General features: G+C 42.5%; 1 protein-coding gene and 1 long non-coding RNA gene across 2 annotated transcripts in view; one reads left to right on the plus strand and one right to left on the minus strand.

Moving 5' to 3' along the window:
* PLCB1 (phospholipase C beta 1) overlaps window positions 1-9,833 on the plus strand; it is an 842,442-nt gene that overhangs the window by 803,836 nt on the left and 28,773 nt on the right. The window lies entirely within an intron of this gene.
* The window catches only part of LOC123522279, a 36,023-nt gene continuing 31,274 nt past the window's right edge, over window positions 5,085-9,833 (minus strand). The window contains exon 3 of the long non-coding RNA XR_006680554.1: window positions 5,085-5,536. This is a non-coding gene — a long non-coding RNA (uncharacterized LOC123522279). The remainder of the gene's footprint in view (window positions 5,537-9,833) is intronic.

Genomic DNA, 9,833 nt, shown 5'->3' on the forward strand with positions numbered 1-9,833 from the left:
TTTCTGGCATTGCTTCATAGAATTATTTCAGGAGGACAGTACTCCATTCTCTTCCGTGTTCTCAAGTAGTTTGAGTAAAATTAGAATTAGTTCTTCTCCAAGTGTCGGATGGAATTCTCCAGTGGACCAGGGATGTATGTGTGTGAGGAATTGTTTTGTTTTGGTATTTATCACCTGTTCAGTTTCTTCTATTGTGATGGGTCTGTTCAAACTGCCTACCTTAACCTGTGATTGTTTAGGTAGGGAGTATGTTTCTAGTTCTTCTGTTTTTAAATTTGTTGAAGTACAAAGTTGTTTTTTTCCCCAGAGCATTCTGTTACTCTTTTTTTTTTACTTGGTTCTTTTTTTACATTGCCCATTTAATTTCTTATGCATAGTTGAATCTATATCTCTTTTCTCCTTTATTAAATCTGCAAGTGGTTTGTCAATTTTGAAGAACCAATTTCTCATCTTGAGCCCCCTACTGTTTTTGTTTCACGTATTTCTGCTCAAACCCTCGTTAGTACCTTTTTTCTGGTGACTCTGACCCTCCCCCTTCCCCTCTCAGCTCTGTTTTCATTGATTGGATTTAATGCATTACAGTGTTGGTCTGGAGCCATCTTTTCTGATGTGTGCCTTTACCGATAAAAATTGACTAATGAGCACTACTTTTGCTCTGTTTTAAAGTTTTTGGCATATTGTGTTTTCATTCTTGTTTGATTTTAGGGATTTTTCCCCCTTCGTTTTTTATTTTTTTCTATTACCAGTAGTTTTAAAGCCGTTTCTATTTGATTTTTTTGTACCTTGGCCTTCTTGTTATTAATTGCTAATTAATAGCATGCTGTAATATGAGAAGATGGTTTGTAGAATGTAGATGTTTTAAATTGTGTTGATGCTTTCTTGTGGCCTCATACAGTTCTGTTCTGGAGGATGACCCTTGCGCACTGGGAAAGCTGAATCTTGCTATTGTTGGGTGGCCTGTTCTGTGTACACTTCTAAGACAAGCTGGTTGGTCGGGTTGTGTAGGTGTTTGGTATTTTGTTGAGTTTCTTTCTAGTTATTCTGTCCTTCGTTGAAGGTGGGGTATTAGAGTCTCTACTTTAGTTTAGAGTTGCTTATTTGTCTTTTTAATTCACATGTGATTATTTGTGGGCCCTTTCACTGGGTGTGGAGATATCTGTTACGCTTATGCCCTCTTGTTGGATTGGCACATTAAACATTGGATAACGCCTTTCTTGGTCTCTTATGCTGTTTGTTTGGCCATAAAACCTACTTATCAGAAATTTATAAGGCCCTCCTGCTCTTTTATGCCACTTGCATGATATATTTTTGGTATTTACTTTATTTTTACTTTTGTATCTAAGGTGTGTCTCTTGTAGACAGCATATCGATGGGTCAGGTTTTCTTACTCATTCTGTCTGTCTCTCTCTCTCTCTCTCTCTCTCTCTCTCTCTCTCTGCTGGTATGATGACAGTTTTTTAAACAGCAGAACTCAATGATTATAATGCAACCGTTCACTCCAGATATTGGCAATAGGAGAGGAAACCTTTCCTTGAAACGCTCTCTCATTGAATTCCTATACTGAGAATATGTAAACGACTTCTGCCAAAGCACATGCACTTCATGATCTTTCAGTCTTTTCACATGTAAAACATGCACATGAGCTTAGTACTTTCCAGGTCCTTTCAGTTCTAACTTCCTACTTTATTTAAGTAACCATACAGATATTTTTCATAGACATCAGGATACTGAATTGGACAAACAATAGACCTGAGTTCATGACACACCCTTTTACTCAATGCAAGACTCTTTTATTGTATTTTTAGTATAGCAATTGCCCATATTATAATTATGCAATACAAAAACTAAAACATTGTCAACAATATTTGTTTATGTAGTTTATTCAGTTATCCAATCCACCCACCAAGGTAATCTTGAATCTGAATATCTTATTCTTTTACAGTGATAGAAAGTTATATACATGCATGCATATATGGAGATATAGATGGATAGATAGCTTTATTGCTTCTATATGTACTCCTATTACACATTTTATTTTTTATTTTAGTTGCTTTTAATTTATTAAAAATGATACTTTATCTGTAATCTTTTGACACGTGTTGCTCACTTAAAAATGCATAGAGAAGCCCAACAGAAATTCACACATAGATTCACAAAAAGACACATACTATAGTATTCAGAGCTATGTTATGAACAACAGTTCCAAACTGGAACTAACCCAATGTCCATTATCACATGAATAAATAATATGTAACATACTCACACAGAAAATACTTTTGTGGTGAAATAAGTTCCTTTATGTGGTCTTTACCTGGGCTCTTTGGGAAAACAGTTCAAGAGATTTTCTAATCCCTGAGGAGTTACCTTTACTCTAGTTTTCTACACCAGGTGGTTCCTTACTTCTGTCCAGCTTGATTGACATTTCCTGTGTAAACTGAAAACAAGTTGTGATTTGATACTTTTTGTCTGACCCAGGGCTGCAGCCTGCCTGGTGATTGGTATATACCTTGCAGATATTGGTGGATATAGTATGCAGACTAAACTACTTATCAGTGATTGGCCAATAGGCTACGCCAAATAAATGACTCTCACTCTCCCCGCCATTAGGACTCTATAGGACAGAGTAGAACTGCCAATTTATAGCGACGCTATAGGACAAAGTAGAACTGCCCTTGGGGGTTCTGAGACTGTATGTACTCCTTTATGACAATAGAAAGCCCCATCTTTCTCCAGCAGCTGCTGGTTTTGAACTACTGACCTTGCGATTAGCAGCCCAACTCCTAACCACTGAACCACCTGGGCTTCTGGACCATGCATATGAAATTAACATAGCCTGCAAATGAAGGGTCTGTAAATAAAGAGGAGATGGATCAGTTCATGCCCTGGTGGGAGGACCATGCCTTGAAATGAGTTGTTTGACTTACTCATTCAGCCAACCCCGCCCAGACGTGTCTGTCTGATCCAGACAATGGAAAGGAAAAAAAGAAGGAAACAGCCAAGTTGAGAGAAGAAGCAGACGGAGGAGGAAAGGAGCTCCCTAAACCATGGGTCAAGGGCTGTACCACTGAAGAAAGTGAGGCCTGGTAGGGACCTTCCCTTCCATAGAGTAGCGAAGGGCAGTTCCCAAGGGGCCCTGCAGCAGAAGCTGAACAAAGCTGCCACACTGGCTATGAGCCTGCTCAGTTAGCAGTGGAGAAGCTGGTGGCTAAGCAACCAGAGGTAAGGAGGGAACCCAGAGGAATCCAGAACTTTGAAGATGTCTCTCCTTAGGGAGCCAAGGGGGAGCTTGTCCCCAGGGCTGAGAAGAGGCCTTCGGGGCTGACAGCACCTGGTGACCACAGGGTCATGAATTGTGGAAAGAACTGCCCGGCATGGAAAATGGCAAGGGATTTGCTCTCCTCTTTGGAACCTCCCAGAATTGGGCTGCAGGCCTCCTGATCCCTAGCCAAAGACTGTTGATTTGATCCCAAGTTGCTCCCTATTGCTTCCTTAACAGACCTCTGAACGGTAAGCCCGGTCTGTTGTTTCTGTGAGGCCATGAAGCCTATCATCAAACCCAGAAGAGAGTGCCGTGGAAGCTGTGGGGTCAGAGCTGATGGGAAGAGTTGGAGAGTAGCGGGTCTGCCCTTCACCTCCCAGGAATCACCTTTGTTCTGCTGGGAATGCCCCTTCCTCCTCCTGGGGAATCCAGACAGGCTTTGACATTGGATGGCATTGTCGTCTGCTTGAGCCCCTGGATTCACTCACTGTGTCTCCCCTCAGCATGTACAAGACAGACTGCTGATTTCACACACTTGCCAACAGTGACACTGTCAGGCTTCTTGGTATGTCCCAGGAACTGGGGATACAGTAGTATCGTTGACCTTGGTTTGCCGTTCCATGATCAAAACAGAGGACGAATAGCCTTCCTCGTCCGTTCATTTGCTGTTGTTGCTTATTGTTGGAAAAGAAAAAGATGTTGCTTTCTTTTGTTTGGGGCCACATGTATTTCTTCTTAGGTAAAATGCCTGTTTCTGTCTTTTGTTTCTTTTTAAATTTGGATTGTTCAACTTTTCTTATTGTTTTATAACAATTACTTCTGTATTTTCAATAGTTCTTCGGTCAGATGTGTGGCTATAACCATCTTTGTCCAGTTTATCACATGCTCACGTTAAGGAGGCCCTCACTGATTATTAGATTCCTTCATTTCAATATTCTTTCTGTTTTCATTGCTGTTATGAGTCTTGATTCTTATTTAAACAATCCTTTTAATTATATTTATATTGTCTTATTATTTACATCGTCTGCAAAAGCTAACAAAGTTTTGGTTTGGGCACGTATATTTTTAATCTCTCTGCAGTTGATGTTTGTGCATGGTACTCTCTATTCATACAGATTATCTCTGTGGAAGCTTTGTTAAATAATCCCCTCTGTCCTCCAGTGATATGCCAGGCCATTCCACTGTGTTCATATATCCAGGTGCCACAGGTCCACCGACTACATTCTGAATTTTCTATTAGGCTACCAGTCCACTTGGCCATCCTTATATCTATTCCAATTGCTTCATAACTGTAACTCCATAACGCTACCTGTATTGGGTAAGATACATGTTTCTCCTCTTCTTCAGAAACATCTTGGGTCTGCTTGGCTCTTCATTCTTCCATTAGGATTTTGAAATTTTTCATTTTCTGTCCAGATAAGAAAAGCATCTAGCCTGTATAGCCTGCTTTCCTCACATTTCTATTTAAATGGCCCCGTCTTAGATTCACAGTGAGTTGGAACTGACTCAATGGCAATGGGTGAGGGTGTTTGTCTTGGTTACTCAGTGTGACTGTAACAAAAATACCACTGATGGGTAAGTTTAACAAACAAATGTATTTCTCACACTTCAGGAGGCAAGAAATCCAAAGTTTGGGTGCCGGCTCTAGGGGAGGCTTTCTCTGTGCGTCCTTTCTGGACAAGGTTCTTATCTTCAATTTCTGCTTCCTGGTTCCGGAGAGATCTCTGCGTGACTTGGCATCTATCCTCCGCCAACTCTCCCTTGGCTCACCCATTAGATCTTCTATAGCTCCAGAGATCAGCTCAAGATACACCCTGGCACGCACGGATGCTACCTCACTGACCTAACAAAGAGGGCTGCTAACCACGCAGATCGGCCAGGATTGATGACATATACAAGGAGGCTTCCAAAAGTTCGTGGGAAAAATTCCATGATCTTCTAATTTAATGATGATATGACTTTTTTGAAGTATCCTCATGTTTTCAGGGGACATGATTAAATCCGTAACATTCTTTAGGGGAAATGTTTGTTTTTTCCCTTCTCGAATTGTTCTTTGAACTTCGTTGTAAATTTGGTTTAATAATAGCTGTCATTTTCAATTGTGAAGCCGACAAACCATAGTCAGTGCACAGTTTGGATAATGCTGCTCCCGGGTTCATGATAGAATATTTATTGGGTTGTCTTCTGTAATGGTGCCTATCGCTTCTCAGCCTTTTGGCTCAGATCAAGTGTAGTCATAGTGCCCAGGCAGCCAAGACTCGGGGAGTCTAACTCAGTCTGAAAAGCACAAAAACAATTGGAGAGAATGTTTATTTTTCATACCAGATTCTGGTGTAGATAGTAACAAAAATGTTTAAATTAATGTAATAGTATACAAACGTCCCCAAATGGTAAAGATGTGTGCAGAAAAAGATAGGGGTCCATGTATGACCCCTTCTAGCTACCCAAGGGAAAAGGAGAACCGTTTCTCAAACAGCCCAACGCCTGTTGTGAGGTGGCAGAGAGCAGGCATGCCTCCATCTTCCATCTCTCTTTACCCTATTCTGGCACCAACTGTTCCTCCCACAAGCCTCTCCTTCTCTGTTGGGTGAGATGATCTGCTTCAGTGGCACATGGAATTCACAGACAATATGCACAAGTAGGGGATTGATTAAGGACGTTGACCGGGTGCCACAGGCCAGGGTCAGAAGATCTGAAGGATACAGCCAGTGGTTCCCAGCAACCCCTCTGCTGAGCCAGCAGCCAGTTGTCTCTCCAGACCTCACCCTCTCAGCCATGTGGTTCCTTGGCCTCCCCCTCTAGGGGCCAGGAAACTAGACACCGCTCTGCTTCATAGTCTCAGTCTCGATGCTGTTCCTCCGCTCCTTGCCTTGGCCTCTGCCACTTCAAATAAGGATCGCAAATGTGCACCACTTGCAGTTCTTCTTCCTCGATGGTCCTGGGATCTCTCTCTGTTCCTGCTTCTGAGATGGCTCATCCTTATAGCCAAGAGGATGGAGACAGATCTCCTCGTTTAGTATTACCCATGCCCTATTTGTATGGTCCCATCCAGTCATTTGGTGTGCGTTAGAGACTTGGATAGAAGAGCCCTATTAAATGTCACTTCACCGCAGCAAGTGGAACGAGGCTGCAGAAATCCAAGTGCGTCCCTCCACAAAGCTTGGACTCTTGCCAAACTCAAGGATCCCTTTGCTGGGTGTCCACGGGGTCACGGTTCCCCCATGGTCAGCTCCATCTGACGGGTTCAGTAGACTGCGGCTTTCACCTTCCCAGGCTGCTTTTTAGGTCACAGAAATGTTTTAAGAGTGGAGGTAGCTCCTGTACCACTCGTGCACACTTACAGACAGGTAACTCGATTAATTGAGCACATCCCAGTTTGGGGCTCTGAAAGTAGACTTTTGTTTTAAAAGAGAGTTTAACAGGCAAGGAAACCATTCCTTTCCCTCTCATCCCTTGGTCAAAAGTGAGTATACACCAGCAGAGCGAGTGTCCAGAAAAGATAAGCCCAATGGCGGTAAATAGGGGGGAAAGAGTTCTTCTTTGAGCTCCTGATAGACATCTATTTGCAGCGATAGGTTAGGATCTCTGATTGTCCCCTAGTCCAGATACATCCACCTCGTCAGCTCTAATGATGGTGGCCTGAGCTTGTTTACTGTTCCATCATCGTCAGGATTTCGACCTAGGAAGTATCGATAGATTCCTAAATGGTTCATTTTCCCCAAAGCCTGCACTTAGGAAGAACGAGCTCTTTTTCGATTGGCCCATCTTAGGGGTGGGAGCTCCTCTGAAATCTGTTCAGCATTCTAGCAACACTCAGGCCTCCACTGACAGGAAGCGGTGATTGCACAGAAGGTGCATGGGTGGGCCTTTAACCCAAGGTCCCCAAATTCAAGGCTAGAATTCTATCAGTGGACCACCAAATCCAAACCCAGCCCACTGCTGTTATATTGATTCCACCTTATCGTGACTACAGGGCAGGGGGGCCACAGAGTTTCTCAGGCTGTAATCTGTATAGAAGCAAACCCACATCTTGCTCCTGCGGTGCAACGGGGAGATCCAACCACTGACCCTGTGGTTACCATCCCAGTGCTTAATGCACTGCAACACCAAGACTCCTGACTGGCCCCCTCACTCACTGCCATCGTCAGTTCTGACTCACATGACGCTGTAGGGCATACTAGAGCTGCCCCTGTGCATTTCCAAGACTGTCACTCGCTGTAGGAGCAGAATGTCTCCTCCATGACGGTTGTTGTTGGTGGTAGGTGCCATCGAGTGGGTTTCCTATGTAAGGCAACGGAACCCCGCCCATCTCAGGCCAGCTTCACCATGGCTCCTGTGCTTGGGCACACTGTGGCAGCCGCCATGTCAATTCATCGGACTGTAGACCTTCCTCTTTGTTTGCTAACCCTCTACTGTGCGGAGCATGATGTCCTTCTCCAGGGACTGGTTTCTGCTGACCACATGTCCAAAGTATGTAAGACGGAGTCTCTCCGTCCTTGCCTCTAAGAGCAGTCTGTCCATACTTTCTCCAGGACAGAATTTCTCTTTCTTTGGACAGTCTTGGTACTTCCAATATTCTTTTCCAGCACCACGATTCAAATGCACTGATTCTTCTTTGTTGTTCCTTCTTGAATATTCCATTTTCACATGCATAGGTGAAAATACCCCGCCCTGAGTTAGGCATACCTTAGTCCTCAGGGTAACCCTCCTGTTTTCCAGCTCTCTAAAGAGGTCTTGTGCAGCAGATTTACCCAAAGCAATGTGGTGTTTAAGCTTGTGCCTGTTGCTTCCATGAGCATTGCTTATGGATCCAAGCAAGATAAAATCCTTGACAGCGTTAATCTTTTCTCCATCTATTATGATGTTTCATATTGGCCATTTGTGAGTATTTGGGTCTTCTTTACATTGAGGTGTGATCCAAACTGAAAGTTGCAATCCTTGATCTTCATCAGTGACAGGTGCTTCAAGTCCTCCTCACTTTCAGCAAGCAAGGTTGCGTCATAGAAAAGGTTGTTAATAAGTCTTCCACCAACAATGATGCTGCATTCTTCTTCCTAGCGTCCAGCTTCTCTGATGATTTGCTCAACATACAGATTGAAGGAGCCCTGGTGGCGTAGTGGTTATGAGTTGGGCTGCTAACCACAAGGTCGGCATTTCAAAACCACTAGTTCTTCTGTGGGAGAAAGAAGGAGCTTTTTACTCCTGTAAAGAATTACTGTCTCAAAAACACACAGCAGCAGTTCTACCCCGCCCTGTAGGGTCCCAAGGAGTCAGCAATGTCTCGATGGCAGTGAGGTTTGGTTTTCTGGGAATACAGATTGAATAAGTATAGTGAAAGGATACAACCCTGATGCACACCTTTCTTGATTTTAAGCCACACAGTGTTCCCTTGTTCTGTTCTCACAACTGCTTCTTGACCATGTACAAGTTCCACATGAGCACAGTGAATGAAGTTTGTTATGATCCACATAGTCAAATGCCTTGGCCTAGTTAATAAAACACAAGTAAACATCATTCTGGTATTCTCTGTTTTCAGCCAAGGTCCACCTGACATTAGCAATGATATCCCTTGTCCCATGCCTTGCAAGGATACTATATGTCAATCTCACCCTTTTCTTCCTTTGTGGTGTTTATTCTCTCCCACCAACTTTCCATACTTGTGAGTCATTTAGGGACTTTACGATAAGTAGGCTTCTTGCTAATGCTATTACTCCTCATTAGAAATTGCAGAATGGGAGTATAAGGGTTTGAATCCTGGTTTCATCATTTACAAACTGTGTAACCAATGATAATAGCATTTTAGAATCCATGTCAATAACTTAGCCTACGCTCAGTAGATCATAACAATTCATGTTAGTAGTCATTGTTATTTGAAAACTATTCAGTAATCATTCCTAAGACCATAGTGGAAGAAATGCTTTGGACAATTAGTTTTCCTGCATGGCAACTGGAGGCTGTGGTTTTGTGAATTAACTCTACTAAACCTCACTATAATGATCCACATTACCTGAATTAACAATACTTAATGCTACTGTCGAATGGGGTGCTCCGTGTCAAAACTTCACTTAACAACAATGTGTATGTATGTCACTGATTTAGCCATTGATTGTGTATGCCTGGCCCATGTTGTCACTTAACTGTGACTTAGCTCACCAATTAGATTTTAAGTTTCTAACTCTTGGAAGAAAACTGTTTCATACGATGCTGGATTCCCCAGGCCAACTACCACAGAGTCATTCATTTCTATTTGCAGGTGCCCAATAAATAGCCATTAATCGATGTAACGGTTGCTGAAGTGATGCTCATACTTCCACAGGGACTCAGGCTAGGCGAATCAAAATAAGCATCGTAAGGCCCTTTTTAAAAAATTCCTATATCATCTGTGTATTTCCATTTGTTTCTGGAGTGCAGTCTTTCTGACGACTTACAGACCTCACAGGGACAAATTTCTATACTGAAATGACACCATTAATTAGCTTTTAAGTTCAATTAGAAAAGTAATTTCAGTCAAATTATTTTTAATTCATTGTTTTGATATCATTATGAGACACAATTTTCTTTAATGAATTGATAC

This window comes from Echinops telfairi, unplaced genomic scaffold (assembly GCF_000313985.2).
Source record: "Echinops telfairi isolate 266 unplaced genomic scaffold, ASM31398v2 ScPeMD7_5592;HRSCAF=6446, whole genome shotgun sequence".
In the NCBI taxonomy this organism is placed as follows: domain Eukaryota; kingdom Metazoa; phylum Chordata; class Mammalia; order Afrosoricida; family Tenrecidae; genus Echinops; species Echinops telfairi.